Consider the following 18,933-nt stretch of genomic DNA (forward strand, 5'->3'; position numbering starts at 1 on the left):
AACTGTAGTTTGATCTGTCAAGTCATTAAAGTCAACAATACTAGAGCAGTGATATTATTCCTGAAAAAAATAATTCTCCGATTACAGACTTTAAATGTTTAATTTCTAAAATAAAGAAAACATTTATCTATCATTCACACTGATCTGAAAGTTACTTTCAAGTTCTGGGAGGTCATTTATATTTAATAGTGATAGTGACCAGCTGAGGGATGCATCGAGTTGACAGAGAAACACACAATATGGCAGCATATTTTGGCCCAGTTCATTTTGTTCCCTCTCTATCGAACTGTCCAATTTAAACACGAGGATTAAAATCCATTTATTTAGCACCATTCATGACCCCAGGATGTCCGAAAAGCACTTTACAGCCAATGAGGTGCTTCCGAAGTGTCATCATCATTACAGTGTAGGAAACATGGCAGCCAACGTCTGCACAGCAAGCTCCCACACACAACAATGTCGTAATGATGAGGTAATATGTTTTATTGCTTAAAAAAAGAGATGTGCTATCAAAGCTTTTTGTCTTGCACTCACCAGAATAGCTGAAAAGATATTTCCAACAGTAACAGGGGAGCAACAATTTATACTGCATAGGAAGAAAGTGCTGATTGGTTAGCAAGTGGACTATAATTAGTGGGTGCATTGCCATGGAGAATGCAGCACGGAACAATTAATTGTCCAGCTTTCTTCAAATTCAAACTGGGGCAAGTCAACTCTGATTGGTCAAGGCATTGCCCTGGGGAATGAACCAGGGCATGACTGTTCCCTAAGTTTTTGTTTCATTGAAAAAGGCGCAATGTGTGGACATATCATTTCCAACTGCAAAGGACAAGGCCATGTGTGTGAATATATGCGTTGTCAGTGTAATTCTTAGCACAATCAGGATTGTTTAGAAGGTGCTGTCCAATCCTGTAATCACATCTAATATTGGACACTATGTTCTGAGTTTTGCAAACATGGGCTGGTCGGGTACGGTCTGTACTTTGCCTGTTGCGAACAGCCGAAGGTACATGATGTTTGATACAATTCACCAATCGTTGGGATTTACAACTTATATAACAGGAATCACACTGGCACTGAAATTCATACACCACATTGTTCATTGGTGTGATAGACAGAACATCTTTTGAGCTTGACGAATTATGTTGATTGAAGGGTAAATATTGGTCAGGACACTGGAGAGAACTTGCTTGCTCTTGCTTCCAACACTTTTCTGAAAGATGGGACCACTGACAGGGCAGCCACCCCTCAGTACTGACCCTCCGACAGTGCAGCACTCCCTCAATATTGTCCTCCTGACAGTATGGCACTCCTTCAGCACTGTACCTCCAACAGCGCAGCACTATCAGGACTGACCCACCGACAGTGCAGCACTCCCTCTGTACTGATCCTCCGACAGTGCAGCACTCCTTCAGTACTGACCCTTTAACAGTGCAGCAGTCCCTCAGTACTGACGCTCCGACAGTGCAGCACTCCCTCTTTACTGACCCTCTGACAGTGCAGCATTCCCTCAGTACTGACCCTCCGACAGTGCGGCACTCCCTTAGTACTGACCCTCCGACAGTGCAGCACTCCCTCAGTACTGACCCTCCGACAGTGCAGCACTCCCTCAGTACTAACCCTCCGACAGTGCAGTGCTCCCTCAGTACTGACCCTGAAAGCTGAGTTAGGTGGATTTTTGTTCGACAAGGGAATCAATTGGTATGGGGGACAGACAGGAAAATGGGGCTGAGGCCCAATCTGATTAGCCACAATCTTATTGAATAATAGTGCAGGCTCGTTGGGCTGAAAGGTCTGCTCCTGCCCCTCTTTCTTATGATCTTAAGATCTGATTTCAACTAAGTATCTTTAATCACTTATTACGTGGAAATCCCAAAGAGAACGTCTCTGACAAATATGATCAGATTATTGATTCACGGCTGTCTGATGTGAGAACAATCTGAAGTACCAATATCTTATTGAAAATTCCTGCAGCATGTATGTGTTCTGAAACGCTCTCATGCCTAACAACAAACAATGGGAAGTATGAAGGTTCCTAACACCGTGAAAACCGGACTTCCAGAATTTGAGTTTAACAAATCCTGTACCAAATATGGGAGTTAGCTATAATAATTAGTGTTAAGGACATACTCAGTGCAGTGCTGCAGATTTGGATATTTTATGGAAAATATCATATTACTTTTCCTTTTCCTTTTTAAATTTTATTTTCAAAAACTCCTTCCTCTTCCATCTCTAGCTTGATGAGGTACAGTTTCACAGAAAATGAATCATTCCTGTACCTCTCCCGTTCAGCCAGCAGTCCGTTTTACTTTAGAGGCCTTACAGCTAACTGTACTCACCACTACCTTCTCAAGGGGCTATTAAGGATGCCAATAAATGCTGAGTCTTACCAGTGATACCCACATCCCATGAATGAATCATTTAAAAATAGGCCATATCCTGTGCTCTGCACACACAGGGATAATAGATAACACTCACACTTGGAAAACGTATCATTTTCCTTGGTGTGCATGAAGAGAATTGACGTATAATACAATTCATGTATTATACAACTTCCCCAGCTCAGAGCCGCTAGCTTAGTACTGACCAGGGATCAACAGTAGACCTTCTGCTCAGTATGGTCCAGTACTACACACTGGAAGGAGGCACCAGGTAGGAGAGCTTTATATTTCATATAAACATTTATTTTAACCAATTTTTTGTTTACAGCATGGACTTGGGCTGAATAGCTTCCTGCTATTGCCCCTCTATGACTTTAAATGGAATATAAACGAGACCCTAAAATAAAAACAGAAAATGCTGGGAAAACTCAGCAGGTCTGGCAGCATCTGTGGAGACAGAAACACAGTTAGTGTTTCGTGTCTGTATGATGTCAGCTCCATTAGAGTCACACAGACTCGAAACGTTAGCTCCGGCTGGGATTTTCCCACCCTGTCATGGTGGGATGCACCATGGGAGATTTGGCAGCCCAGCCAAAAGTCTACTGATTTTCAGTGGGACTGGAAAATCCCGCTGCCTGTTTCTCTCTCTCCACAGATCCCGCCAGACCTCCTGAGCTATTTCCAGCATTTTCTGTTTTTATTTCAGGGTTTCCGGCGTCTGCAGTATTTTGCTTTTATTAAATCAGACCCTGGATGTTTGTGGGTTTTTATGCATGAAGAGAATAGAAATTGGTATTTATGTAACACCTTATCACATTGTGGAGGCATTCCAAAGCACTTCACTCACAATGAGTCACATTAATTTGCAATCACGATTATACAAATGAACAGAACAGCCATCTTCTTATGTCAAGGTTCCACAAACAACAGTGAGATGATTGCATGGTTAATCTGTTTTTTGGGAGGATTGAATGTTGGTCAAGGTAGCTCCATTGCTGTTCATCAAAAGGTGTCATAGGATTTTTAACATCCATCTGAACCATCACATTAACAACAGGGTGTGTACAGGTCCCCTCAAAGAAAAAAGGTGGTAGTGCCAAATCTAGAGCCCCCTGGTTATCCAGAAACATACAAGGTAAGAAAAAGCAGAAAGAGAAAGCTTATGACAGTCACAAAAACTTAATACTGTAGAAAGCCTGGAGGAATATAGAAAGTACAGGGGTGAAGTAAAAAAGGAAATTCGGAAAGCAAAGAGAGGATATGAAAAAATATTGGCAGGTAAAATCAAAGAAAACCCAAAGATGCTTTACCAGTACATTAAGAGCAAGAGAATAACAAAGGAAAAGGTAGGGCCTATCAGAGATGTACATGGTAACTTGTGTGTTGATGCTGAAGCTGTGGGCAGGGTTCTCAATAAGTACTTTGTCTCTGTCTTCACTAAGGAGAGGGATGAAGCAGATATTCTAGTTAAAGAGGAGGAGTGTGAAATGTTAGATACAATAAGCATAGTGAGAGAGGAAGTACTGGAGGGACTGACATCCTTAACTGTGGATAAGTCACCAGGGCCTGATGGATTGTATCCCAGGCTGTTAAAGGAAGCCAGGGAGGAAATAGAAGATGCTCTGAGGATCATTTTGCAATCCTCATCATGTACAAGCAAGTTACCAGAGGATTGGAAGTCTGTGAGCATTGTACCATTATTTTAAAATGATGTAAAGATAGATCAAATAATTATAGGCCAATCTGTCTGATTTATGTGGTGGGCAAATTATTAGAATCAATTCTGAGAGAGAGGATAAACTGTCACTTAGAAAGGAACAGATTAATCAGGAATAGTCAACATAGTTTTGTTAGGGGAAGATTGTGACTTAATAATTTGATCGAATTTTTTGAGAAAGTAACAAGGAGGATTGATGAAGGTAGTGCAGTGGATGTTGTCTACATGGATTTTCAGGCATTTGACAAGGTCCCACATAGCAGACTGGTCAGAAAAGTAAAAGCCCTTTGGATACAGGGGAATGCGGTGAGTTGGATTGAAAATTGGCTCAACAACAGGAAACAAAGGTTAAAACTTGATGGATGATTTAGAGAATGGAAAGAGGTTTCCAGTGGTATTCCACAGGGCTCAGTGTTGGGTCTCTTGCTATTTGTTGTATATATTAATGATATAGACTTAAATATGGGTGGCATGATTGGGAAATTTGCAAATGACACAAAAATTGGCCGTGTAATTGATAGTGAAAAGGATAGCTGTTGTCTGCAGAATGATATCAATGGTATGGTTGTGTGGGCAGAAAAGTGGCAGATGGAATTTAATCCAGAGAAATGTGAGGTAATGCATTTGGGGAGAGCTAACAAAACTATGGAATACAAAATAAATGGAAGAATATTGGGAGAGGCAGAGGAAGTGAGAGACCTTGGTGTGCATGTCCACAAGTCCCTCAAGGTGGCAGGACAGGTAAAAAAGAGTTCTCAAAATTCCCACATTTTTCATATCATCAACAAGGATATGACTTTTGGACTTTTACCTGAAACCAGACAATGAGAGGAGACAGAATACGCATTCTGCCCTTTAAGGCAATCAACCCAGAGAAAGACTTAAACTAAAGACCATCAAAATCTTGCATAAATAATTGCTACTAACTACTAAGGCAGGAAGACCACAATCAATGAAATTATGCAAACCCATCAATACTCCACACACAGTGGCTTTCAGTTCAAGACTAGTTACGGGGACAGGAAGACAATGATAAACATCATGTGAGCCCATTAAAAACAATGAGACATCAATCACCTGGGGAAGCCCACTAAAATCAAACAAAGAACTAACCTTGATTTGGATTGAGATAAGAAATTAAAAAAAAACAGTATAACTGGGCCAGCAGATCTGGAGTGAGCAGTTTGTTTTTGGGCAGTGAGGAGTTTAAGCAGGGAGCTGAGCCAAGCAGAGGAAGGAGATCTGGAGGTTTGCAGGCCCACAGGCAACATCACAGCGAGGGGCACAGGGTGGCAGGCTCAACCGAAGACAACAAGGCCGCAACCGCAGCCCTCCACGAAGATCGACCACCCACAACCGCATCCTCCACCCAACTGAAGAACTTTTGCAGATTCCACAGACCAGAACCACGTGGGGAAGGCAGGCCCCAGAGGACACAAAGAGCGTACCCCAAAACTGCAACCGGCTTACCTGGCTGGATTTTGAACTGTCAAGGGACCCTGGGTGGTGAGCATGATCCCTGACCTCTCCTAGTTCAATTTAGTTAGGTTTTGGTGGTGGGACAAGGGTAAGGGGATTAGTAGTGTGATTTTTCCTCGTTATGCCGTGTGTTCCCCATTCTTAACTAAGTGTACTTTGTAAGTCTGTATAATATCAGTGTAATCCTAATGTTATAAGTTCATTTGTGACTTCAATAAACGCAGTTTTTTTTTCTTGCACCAAAACCAGTTGTCTGCTGCACTTTGTCACAAACCCCAAATAAGTCCAAGGTCTAGAACCCAGGGAGTGGGAGCGATTTGAACCGCTCAGAAGTCAGAGGTGAAGCTGACACACACACCACCACCCCCTACAGGTGGTAAAGAAAGTATATGGAATGCTTTCCTTTAATGGATGAAGTATAGCATACAAAAGCAGGGATGTAACATTGGAACTGTATAAATCGCTATTTAAACCACAGTTGGAATTTTGTGTACAGTTCTGGTCGCCACATTACAGGAAGGTCATAATTGTTCTGGAGGGAGTGCAGAGGAGATTTACAAGAATGTTGCCAGGGCTTGTAAATTGCAGCTATGATCAAAGATTGGATAGGACAGGATTGTTTTCATATGAACATAAGAAAAGCAACAGGAGTAGACCATTCAGCCCCTTGAGCCTGCTCCGCCACTCAATAAGATCATGGTTAATCTACTTGTGTTTTGAATTCCACATTCCCATCTACCCCCAATAATCTTTGATTCCCTTGCCTAACAAGAATCTATCTACCTTTGCCTTAAAAGTATTCAATGACCCCGCCTCCACCATCTTCTGAACAGAGAGTTCCAAAGTTGCACAACCCTCTGAGAGAAAAAAAATTCTCCTCATCTCTGTCTTATTTTGATATTTAAAAATATATTACTCCAATATAATTGTTTAATTTTTGTATTCTCCTGTGATGAAGTCAGCCCTCTTATCTTGTTCAACTGGTTGTTCTTCATGTATTAGTCTACTCTCTGAATTTTTGACCATGAAGTGTATCAGTACCAAACCAATCTTGTCCTTGACAAACATGCACATACACACCTTCCAAAGGGGGCCATTGTATAGAGATTGAGCTTTTCCCCTCTCTAATTCATGGACATGGATACTGACCGTAATATTAGGGTTTGTAAGGGTTAATATGTGGGACTGTATAAATCGCACCTCCCATAATGATAATGTAAGAGAATGCACAACGAGGAGTCAAAGGGAGAGAATGTTCATGGTGTCAGCAGTGTCACACCTCGTCATGGATAACTGTATGAAGTTCAGTTGTATAAAATAAATCAGCCGTTGTTTGAACATATCAACGTCTCAGTGATCATTCCAAAGCTAGACTAACCAATGTACAAAAACTACCAATGACAGGCCTCAATCAGCTGAGGTGAACTCACACAGCATAGACCAGGGATTAGAGCTGGGATCTTCAAGTCTACATAGCTTAGAGTCAACACCTGGTACACTCGACTACAAAGCCACCAAGAGGCTAGGTGAATTGTTTTGTTTTAAACATCAGATATTGGTATTTATCTCTATAATGAAGCCACTCCAGGGACTTTCTTTGCTCAACTTTTGAGGTTTCTGGAACATTCAAGATGCTGGTTATCATTGTTGGTGTCATTCTGCTGTATTTTCTGGGTTTTCTGGGTTTCAGCAGGAGATAACGAAACAAAACATAAACAGCCTTAGAAAAATAAACATAAAGAGAACCCGAGATTTCATATTTAATCCTACAGTAGGATGATCTTCACCCTCATATAAAACGCCCAATATTTATATTTCAGTTTCAACCACTATGCTCTATCTTTACCAAACTAATTGTAATACCAAGGTACCAAGAACAAATATTTAAATGCTGGAAATTTTGATTAAAAGTTTTAAAAGTGAAGTGCTGGGTGTAGCAGTGGGTTGGGCTGTGACCTTTAACCTTTGGATACGGGTTTTAAGCCACCTCAGGAGGATGAAATGAAAGTCTCCTGTTCGCTTTCTATAGGATAAAAGCAAAAGAAGTCATAAGGACTCGAAACATCAACTCTTTTTTTTTCTGCATAGATGCTGTTAGACCCACTGAGTTTTTCCAGCATTTTCTGTTTTTGTTTCGCTTTCCATAGAAGTTCAGCCTGAAATTAGTCTCCATAGCTTCAGTGCAGTTCCTGGTGTCCCAAAGCCGGCATTAAATTGGCAATTTCCCCAGAATGGCTGGTGTGGGAAATGGAAAATGTCACGCTGTTGGATGATAGCAGGAGGTATGCTTGTGAGATTGGGGTTGAGATACGCTGTTGGGGTAGAAGGAGCCTGATTCAGTCCATGTTGCAACTGAGGATGAGGCAATAATATAACTGTAATATGGACAGTGAAAAATGGAAATGGAGCTGGACTCATTGCAACAGAACAATATCTGACTCAGGCAATAGAATACTTTGATTGCAAAAGATCTTTTAAAGGCAATACCTTTTCAAATGTGAGAACTAAAGATGACCCAATGCTTTAAACCATGCACAATACTGAATGCTGTTAGCGCAAATTACACTTTGGACTGAAAAGATTGAGGTAGACTGCTTTGCATGACTTTTGGTAGTCATTTCTCCTCCCCGCACCGGTTTTTCCCCTGCTCTCCCCTTAACCCCATCTCCAGACGTTGCTAACCCCCTCTTAGTGTATGTTTCCATAAGGAGCTTTGACTGACTGTGACTTCCCCAAGTGGCTCTTAATGAGGTCTGAGTCTGATAGTTTCTGAGTGAGTGTTGTGCTAGAGCCAGATCCATCTTTTCATGTACTGTATAGCTGGTGAGCAATTATCACTCTCCAGGTTAAATTGTTTCAAAGCTAACCTGAAGAGCTTGATATTATCACATGGACTGCAATGGTTCAAGAAGGCGGCTCACCATCGTTTCCCTCGAGTAATTAGAGAGGGGCACTAAACAGCCTTACCAGTGATGCCTAAATCACATGAATGAATGGATAATTAAAAAAAATTAACACTGAATACCTAAAATTGATAATGGTCCATTCCCGAGTAACACTCACTCTAATCAACACAGAAGCTCACTGATAAAATGGCAAGGCTCAAAACTGAAGGTTTTGGAAATGAACAGCAGGCGGAAGGAATAAAAGAGGTTAATGTTTGAGATTTTGCATCAGAACAATCTGTCTGGTTAACCTACTTGTTAGCTAATCAACCACCAACTCAAACCTGTGTGAAACGGTTACGTTACTTTTACTTCAAAATGTCTTCATTAAAAATACAAAGGAAACTACACTGTGGGATTAAACCACATTAAAACAAGCTGGGAAGAAGTTTCGTATAAGCATTTCTATACCTGCATCCCAAGCTATTATTCATGGCTCTAAGTTTTTGGGGGTTTGTATCCTTATTCTGAGAAGACAGTTTTATTTTTAGTGCTTTGATGATCAAACATTAATGTTTCGTTAATGATATGTGGGAATCATGTAACATCCTAAGGAAGCTCACAGCTGTTTTATTTTCTTTTAAATCATGACCACATTAAAAGAACATGAAGCTGTCTCCGAGGAGCGCATGCTAATCACTATTCTCTCGACTATGGATTTGCATCATAAAAGACATTGGCCTGTGTTGTTCCACAGGCTCATTAAATTGAGATTAGCGCAGCTGAACAGTAGGTAGTGTGGTGTGTCTCCCCAGTGCTTCTGTGAAAAATGGCGCTCGCTGGCCTGGCCAAACACAGCAGCATTCCCAGATTCTATCTCCAGCTCGTACTGCATTACTTAATTTCAGCCAGAGAATTAGGTTGCTGAAAGTGACCTAGGTATCCCTAGACCGAGCGGGGAGGGGAAATCACCCACAGTGCCCACACCTTACCACCATTCAATGACCCATACTGGAAATTCCTGCAAGGTGGATAGTAGATGCAGAGAGGATCGGCCTTGACTGTCCAGCCCCAGCCCCTGGGTGCAGTAACCTGCTGATGTTCACTGGTTAGGCTCAATCAGGAAGGATGACCATTTCTTCGAACTGCAGAATGGTTACAGCTCAGCAGGAGGCCACTTGGCTCATCGTGTCTGTGCCCTGCTGTGCCAGTGGATGAGCCTCTTCCAATGGCTCAGGAAGGTTCATATTAATTACATTATTGCCTCATCTTCAGTTGCAGCATGAAGTGAATCAGACTCACTGTAAGGGACGGACAGAATCATGTATTTAGGATGTTAAACCAAAGGGAGGAAGTCAAGTGGAGCATGAATGCCAGTATTGGCTGGTTGAGTTGAATGGCCTGTTTCAACGCTGTTTATTCTATGCAACTGCAATTGAGGATGAGGGCTGCTGTACCTTCACTGATGACTGGGGAAGGTCTGGACAGGCCAGCAATGAAAGGCCTTTTATCTGATCTACAAGGGTGGACCATGTACAATTACATAGAGTTACAGTGAATCTGATTCAATCCATGCTGCAACTGAGCATGAGGCAATAATGTGGGCACTGTGTAATATTGGAAGCAAAAGATGGAAATGCAGCTGGACTCACTGCGACAGAGCAACATCTGACTCAGGCAGTAGATAGGTACATCTCATTATTGATTCAGGTAGACTGGCAATAAAAAGCCTATTGCCAGGATTTGCAGGAGTAAACATAACTCATTTCATTCAGTTCATTGCTGATCATTTTTTCAAAGTTAATTTACAAGATGTGGGCTTTGCTGGCTAGGCCAGCATTTATTGCCCATCCCTGGTTGCCCTTGAGAAGGTGGTGGTGAGCTGCCTTCTTGAACCGCTGCAGTCCATGTGGTGTAGATACACCCACAGTGCTGTTAAGGAGGGAGTTCCAGGATTTTGACCCAGCGACAGTGAAAGAACAGCGATATATTTCCAAGTCAGGGTAGTGAGTGACTTGGAGGGGAACTTCCAGATGGTGGCATTCCCATCTATTGGCTGCCCTTGTCCTTCTGGATGGTAGTGGTCGTGGGTTTGGAAGGTGCTGTCAATGAAGCCTTGGTGAATTCCTGGAGTGCATCTTGTAGATGGTACACACTGCTGCTACTGTGTGTCGGTGGTGGAGGGAGTGTTTGTTTGTGGATGTGTGCCAATCAAGTGGGCTGCTTTGTCCTGGATGATGTCAAGCTTCTTGAGTGTTGTGGGAGCTGCACTCACCCAGGCAAGTGGGGAGTATTCCATCACACATCTGACTTGCGCCTTGTGGATGGTGGATAGGCTTTAGGGAGCGATTCCTAGCCTCTGACCTGCTCTTGTAGCCACAGTATTTATATAGCTAGTCCTTTTCAGCTTCTGGTCAATGGTAACCGCCAGGATGTTGATAGTGGGGGATTCAGTGATGGTAATGCCATTGAGCATCAAGCGATGATGATTGGATTTTCCCTTGTTGGAGATGGTCATTGTCTGGCGTCTGGCGCTTGTGTGGCCCGAATTTTACTTGCCACTTGTCAGCCTAAGCCTGGATATTGTCCAGGTCTTGCTGCATTTGGGCAAGGGCTGCTTCAGTATCTGAGGAGTCACAAATGGTGCTGGACATTGTGCAATCATCAGCGAACATCCCCACTTCTGATCTTATGATGGAAGGGGGGTCATTAGTGAAGCAGCTGAAGATGGTTGGGCTGAGGATACTTCCCTGAGGAACTCCTGCAGTGATGTCTTGGAGCTGAGATGACTGACCCCCAACAACCACAACCATCTTCCTTTAACACTAAGAAGAAAGTTTAGGAGCATAACTTCCAGGAGCTTGTTTATAAATTCCAGTCTTCTGAAATATGAACTAGCATAGCACAACATGAAAATTGCTTCAAATACAACTGCCCATGCACAAACTGGTGTCCTGGCTGCCTTGAACTCCACAATAGAAATGGGCTAGTTTCAATCTGTATATTATATTCTATACAACGAGGAGCAGGGAAGAAGGCCCCTAGAGTAATTGATATTAAGTATCTTCCAAAAGGTTTGATTTAGTTTAAAGGGGTAATTCATGACAGGAGAGCTCAAAGCCGTGGTGTGCTCCTCCTGCTCTATGTGGGAAGCCAGGAACATTTCCAGTGCCCAGGGAAGTGTCTCCAGCTGCAGCTCCTGGGAGCCCCGGTTTCAGAGCTGGAGCAGCGGCTGGGGACACTGTGGAGCATCCGCGAGGTGGAGAGTATTGTGGATAGCACATATAGAGAGGTGGCCACACCACAGGCTAAGAGACTGCAGGAAGGAAATGGGTGACCACCAGGCAGAGCAAAAGGACTAGGCAGGTAGTACAGGAATCTCCTGTGGCTATTCCCCTGCAAAACAGATATACCGCTTTGGATACTGTTGAGGGGAATGGCCTCTCAGGGGAAAGCAGCAACAGCCAAATTCATTGCACCACAACTGGCTCTGCTGCACAGGGCAGGAGTAAAAAGTGTGGGAATGCAACAGTTATAGGGGATTCAACTGTAAGGGGAATAGATAGGCATTTCTGTGGCCACAAATGAGACTGCAGGATGGTACGTTGCCTCCATGGTGCTAGGTCAAGGATGTCTCAGAGCAGCTACAGGACATTCTGAAGGGGGAGGGCGAACAGCCAGTGGTCCTGGTACACATTGGTATGAACGATACAGGTTAAAAAAGGGATGAGGTTCTAAAAGCAGAATAAAGGGAGTTAGGAAGTAAGTTGAAAAGTAGGTCGTCAAAGGTAGTGATCTCAGGATTACTACCAGTGCCACGTGCTAGTCAGAGTAGAAATAGCAGGATATATCGGATGAATATGTGGCTGAAGAGATGGTGTGAGGGGGAAGGTTTCAGATTCCTGGGACATTGAGACCAGTTCTGGGGGAGGTGGGACCGGTACAAACTGGACGGGTTACACCTGGGCAGGACCGGGACTGATGTCCTAGGGGGAATATTTGCTAGAGTGGTTGGGGAGGGTTTAAACTAAAATGGGAGGGGGATGGGAACCTATGCAAGGAGTCAGAGGAGGGGGAATCAAGGACAAGAACAAAAGACAGAAAGGGGAATAAGAAAAGTGATAGGCAGAGAAATCAAGGGCAAGAATCAAACAGGGCCTCAGTGAAAAATAGTGGGAATGGGACAAGTAATGTTAAAAAGACAAGCCTTAAGGCTTTGTGTCTTAACGCGAGGAGCATTCGCAATAAAGTGGATGAATTAACCACACAAATAGATGTAAACTGGTATGATATAGTTGGGATTACGGAGAAATGGCTGCAGGGTGACCAGGGATGGGAACTGAACATCCAGGGGTATTCAGTATTTAGGAAGGACAGACAAAAAGGAAAAGGTTGTGGAGTTGCATTGCTGGTTAAAGAGGAAATTAACACAATAATGAGGAAAGATATTAGCTCCGACGATGTGGAATCTGTATGGGTAGAGCTGAGAAACACTATGGGACAAAAAACGCTAGTGGGGATTGTATATAGACCCCCAAACTGTAGTGGTGATGTTGGGAATGGCATTAAACAGAAAATTAGAGACACATGCAATAAAGGAACATCTGTAATTATCAGTGACTTTAATCTGTATACAGCTTGGGCAAATCAAATTAGTAACAATACTGTAGAGGAGGAATTCCTGGAGCGTATATGGGATGGTTTTCTGGACCAATACGTTTAGGAACCAACTAGAGAACAGGCCATCCTGGACTGGATATTGTGTAATGAGAAAGGAATAATTGGCAATCTAGTTGTGCGAGGCCCATTGGGGATGAGCAACCATAATATGATAGAATTCTTCATCAAGATGGAGAGTGACGTAATTGATTCTGAGACTTGGGTCCTGAATCTTAATAAAGGAAACTACGATGGTATGAGGTGCGAGTTGGCTATGATGGATTGGGAAACATTACTTAAAGGGATGACGGTGGACAGGCAATGGCAAACATTCAAAGAGCGCATGGGTGAACTGCAACAATTGTTTATTCCTGTCTGGTGCAAAAGTAAAACAGGAAAGGTGGCCAAACCATGGCTTATAAGGGAAATTAGAGATAGTATTAGATCCAAAGAAGATGCATAAAAGTTGGCCAGAAAAAACAACAGACCTGAGGATTGGGAGCAGTTTAGAATTCAGCAAAGGAGGACCAAGGGATTGATTAAGAAGGGGAAAATAGAGTATGAGAGTAAGCTTGCAGGGATCATAAAAACTGACTGTAAAAATTTCTATAGGTACATGAAGGGAAAAAGATTGGTAAATGTAAGTCCCTTACAGTCAGAAACAGGAGAATTTATAATGGGGAACAAAGAAATGGCCGACCAACTAAATACATACTTTGGTTCTGTCTTCACAAAGGAGGACACAAATAACATACCAGAAATGTTGGGGAACATAAGGTTTAGTGAGAGGGAAGAACTGAAAGAAATCAGTATTAGACGGGAAATGGTGTTGGGGAAATTGATGGGATTGAAGGCCAATTAAATCCTCAGGGCCTGATAATCTCCATCGCAGGGTACTTAAGGAAGTGGCCCTAGAAATAGTGGATGCAATGGTGGTCATCTTCTGAGATTCTCTAGACTCTGGAACATTTCCTACAGATTGGAGGGTAGCTAATGTAACCCCACTATTTAAAAAGGGAGGTAGAGAGAAAACAGGAAATTATAGACGAGTCAGCCTGATGTAGGGAAAATTCTCAAGTCCATTATAAAATAATCATTGAGCACGTGGAAAACAGTGGCTGAATCGGACAGAGTCAACATGGATTTACAAAAGGAAAATCATGCTTGGCAAATCTACTGGAATTTTTCGAGGATGTAACTAGTAGAGCTGATAAGGGGGGTGCCAGTAGATGTGGTTTATTTGGACTGTCAGAAGGCTTTCAACAAAGACCCACATAAGAGATTGGCATGTAATATTAAAGCACATGGGATTGGGGGTAGTGTATTGAGATGGATAGAAAACTGGTTGGCAGGCGGGATACAAAGAGTAGGGATAAGCGGGTATTTTTCCAAATGGCAGGCAGTGACTAGTGGGGTACCACAGGGATCAGCGCTGGGACCCCAGTTATTCACAATATATATTAATGATTTAGAAGTGGGAGCTAAATGTAATATCTCCAAATTTGCAGATGACACAAAGCTGGGTGGGAGGGTGAGCTGTGAGGAGGATGCAGAGATGCTTCTGTGTGATTTGGACAAGCTGAGTGAGTGGGCAAATACGTGGCAGATACAGTATAATTTGGATAAGTGTGAGGTTATCCACTTTGGTAGCAAAAACAGGAAGGCAGATTATTATCTGAATGGCTATAAATTGAGAGGAAAGTGCAACGAGACCTGGGTGTCCTTGTACACCAGTCGCTGAAGGTAAACATGCAGGTGCAGCAGGCGGTAAAGAAGGCAAATGGTTTATTGACCTTCATAGCGAGAGGATTCCAGTACAGGAACAGGGATGTCTTGCTGCAATTATACAGGGCCTTGGTGAGACCACACCTGAAATATTGTGTGCAGTTTTGGTCTCCTTATCTGAGGAAGGATGTTCTTGCAATAGAGGGAGTGCAGCAAACGTTCACCAGACTGATTCCTGGGATGGCGGGACTGGCATATGAGGAGAGATTGAGTCAGTTAGGATTATATTCACTGGATAAAAACAAAAAAACTGCGGCTGCTGGAAATCCAAAACAAAAACAAAAACAGAATTACCTGGAAAAACTCAGCAGGTCTGGCAGCATCGGCGGAGAAGAAAAGAGTTGACGTTTCGAGTCCTTGTGACCCTTCGACAGAACTCGAGAGTTCTGTCGAAGGGTCACGAGGACTCGAAACGTCAACTCTTTTCTTCTCCGCCGATGCTGCCAGACCTGCTGAGTTTTTCCAGGTAATTCTGTTTTTGTTTTTGTTTTATATTCACTGGAGTTCAGAAGAATGAGGGGGGATCTCATAGAAACCTATAAAATTCTAACAGGACTAGACAGGGTAGACGCAGGATGTTCCCGATGGTGGGAGAGTCCAGATCCAGGGGTCACAGTCTGAGGATACGGGGTAGACCATTTAGGACTGAGATGAGGAGAAATTTCTTCACCCAGAGAGTGGTGAGCCTGTGGAATTTGCTACCGCAGACAATAGTTGAGGCCAAAACATTGTGTGTTTTCAAGAAGGAGTTTGATCAAGCTCTTGGTGTGAAGGGGATTAAAGGATATGGGGAGAAAGCAGGAGTAGGTATTGAGTTGGAAGATCAGCCATGATCATGATGAATGGCGGAGCAGGCTCAAAGGGCCGAATGGCCTACACCTGCTCCTAGTTTCTTTGTTTCTAATCACATTGGGAATTTGAGCCAACATTGAAGAGCTGACTCCTTTGAGTCTGCAGCGTAAATGTGACATCATTCAAGAATTAGCATTGTTTCTCCTTCATACAATGAATTCAGTCTCACACTGAATAGGACACTGTTATGTAGAATGCCATTCCTTGCATGAAGAAGCACAATTTCCAGGTCTTTCAGGCAAAACTCTAAGTCACACCTGTGGCAGGGTCTTCATTACATGCTGCCTCTTGCACCATCTGGTGACAGCATCTAATATACAAGGAGAAAAGTGGTCAAAGTAAGTTAAAATGCTGACTCTCTTGCCTCAATCGAAGGAGGCAAGATGAGGCAATGAAAGCTTCCTACAAGCATCAGTTAGGGAAAATGCAAAAAGCAGACTCTATCTGTGGTTAAGCAAAGCTTCTTTTTATCTGGAATGTGGAACACAATAAAAAATATGTATAGACAATTATTGCTGCAAATCATTGATCAGTTGGCGTGGCAGACAAGCTCTGCCAGTTAAATAATATTTATTTTGTTGTGCTTCTCAGGTTGAATTTGGATGCCGCACATAATTAATTGCGTGAGTGCTTTGACATTGTGATAAAATAATGCATAAATACTGGCACCTTTTTATAAATCCTGAAAATATTGTCCACCATTAAAAAGTATAATCAAATTTCAAGGAAGTAAGAGTTATTGAATTATAAAACAGCTACACCATTACCAGTCAGCCAGGCATCTGCCAATATATTGATGTAACTGCGTGGCACTCTTGGGGCTGTAGCTGTGTATCTGTTTTCTGTTAGTACTGTCATTTCTCACTCTAACCAAGATTAATCACCGATTGGGCACCGCCTACTCCACACACTTGCATTAATTTCCGCTTCTGGGTGTTGGCTGCTGCTTGTACAATCAGATAGTAATATTATCTCGAAATGAAAGAACAAAACCAACAATAATTTGACTTTATTTTTAACTTGATGGGCAGATTTGTTCATGTCTATTTTTATGCCACTTCTGTATCAAATGATAAAATTTGGCCATAACGCACGCTCACAAAACGAATAAACCTGAAACAGCTGCTTCCCTTATTTAATAGCCTGCAATAACTACCTTTACACAATTAGCTGCTTGTCAATAGTGAAGTCAATTTCATTCAGTCAAAATTAACTGTAAGAGTTGTGTGTACTTGGTCTGATTAAAAGTAAGCCTCCTGTCAATAGATTGGTCTGATAAAAATCAAAGAATGTTTCAGGCAACCATGGTGACAGAGAAGCAGAGAGATCATTCACAAGCCAGTGCCAATTCTCAGTCCATAACCATCCTTTATATGAGGTGTCTTGTACTAAATCCTGGTTGGAAGTTTCAAAGTCGGCTAAAATATCCTAGAAGCCATCAGCACATTCAACTCATAAAGCAAAAGGTGAGTGACATCAGCGCTGAGTTTTGGAATAATGATGTAATCTCCTGTTAAATCAATGGGTGAGATTCAGTTGTTATGGGAGAAGAGGCTGATCCTGTTCATACACGTGTCAACTTGAAAGGCAGGAGAGGTTTTACTTGATAAAAGTAAAAGCAGAAAACGTAGATGAATCAAAATTCCTTTAACTCTCAACGGCGCTTCTGTGGTGCTAACTGAGTGCAAGAAGCTCAATGGAGGCCAGGTGTCCGCTCAGAATCCCACCTCTTCCCAAATTGTGCAGGGCCTGTCTGAGTGGGCAGAACTTCGTCTATCCAAAATATGGATAAGGAAGCCTGAGGAAATCAGAAATAAGGAAAATTTCTGTTGTGTAGCTTTCATAGTCAGTAATTACCAAGCCTGACAGTTAAGGTTTCAAGTAAAACTAAATTGCTAATGAAGCAATTTTCAGAGATTGATGAGATGATTGGTGCAATGCCTTCTTGGAAAGCACAATAGTTAAATTAACTATCTAGTTGGATTTTGCAACTCAACAAAATGTTTACAGATTCTATTATGGTAACTTGATCAAAAAAGTGTAGCCTGCCACTGCCATATTCTCTAGTTTGAGTTGACATATGCAACTTAGAAGTACAAAAACAAATATGGGCATTTACATGGAAGGCTTTTTTATGTTACAGTGTTGGTTTCAGGGCAGTGGTGCTATATTAACTTCTGAGCATTACACTCTTCTGTTACACCTCTGCTCAGTGCAGTTCTCCATCATGGAGCCAGGCAGAAGTAGAATTGATAAATCTGGTGACAGCTCATAAAATCTTTGAGAAAAATGATGGGTCTCTGGCTCTGCAGCAATAGGATGAGTTGCTTGTATTTTATAACTAAAATTAACAATAATTGTTTTTCAAAAGTGATGTGAGATACTGCCTCACCTTGAATATCTCATACACACACAGGGAGTCAATGTCATGGTCAGCACATGGATGTGCAGAACTATTTTTTGCACTGCACTTTCATCTGAGCCACAGTGCTGAATTATAGTCAATGAAATTGTAAGGAGAGGGTTAATCAGACGTTCTTGGAATTTACTAGTGTTATACTCCTACAGATTTTTCTTAATATTGTAGTTCTGTTAACCTTTAGCCTTTGCTTGTTAAACAGAGATGCATAAGTCAATTTAAAGTACCAGTGGCTATTGAGCCAGAACTGACCCTACAGCAATGGTCAGCTTGAGGATGAAGTAGTAAGAGGTTTAATTAAAGCCTGCCATTGAATCATTAGGTTACAAGTTGGAAAAACATCTGTATATTATCCTTTTTAAATGGAGCTTCTGTGAAAGCAGGAGATTGACTGGTATGGAATGGTAGCAAACCAAATACAGGCTTATAATTAAAGTTTCACGTGGTGGAATAACAATAATATGTAGCAATATCGGGACAACTCCAGTGCCAGTCTAAAGAAAAAAGAACCTATCAAGCAAAGAAAACTGAAGAGTTGATATCGGACAAGCCAACTAAATTCCCCTTACGTTGAATTTAGCAATTATACATTCACAGAATTCACAATTATGTGGATTGTGACAGGATGGGAGGAAAAAAAATGGTATAAAAATGGTTACTTGTAAAGTGTTCTTGGATTCACAAAAACCTCAGATCTGTAATATGTATGAGCAGCTCAGCTGTAGCAGCAAGTTGTGGTAAGCAACACCTTTTAAG

This window comes from Carcharodon carcharias, chromosome 13 (assembly GCF_017639515.1).
Source record: "Carcharodon carcharias isolate sCarCar2 chromosome 13, sCarCar2.pri, whole genome shotgun sequence".
In the NCBI taxonomy this organism is placed as follows: domain Eukaryota; kingdom Metazoa; phylum Chordata; class Chondrichthyes; order Lamniformes; family Lamnidae; genus Carcharodon; species Carcharodon carcharias.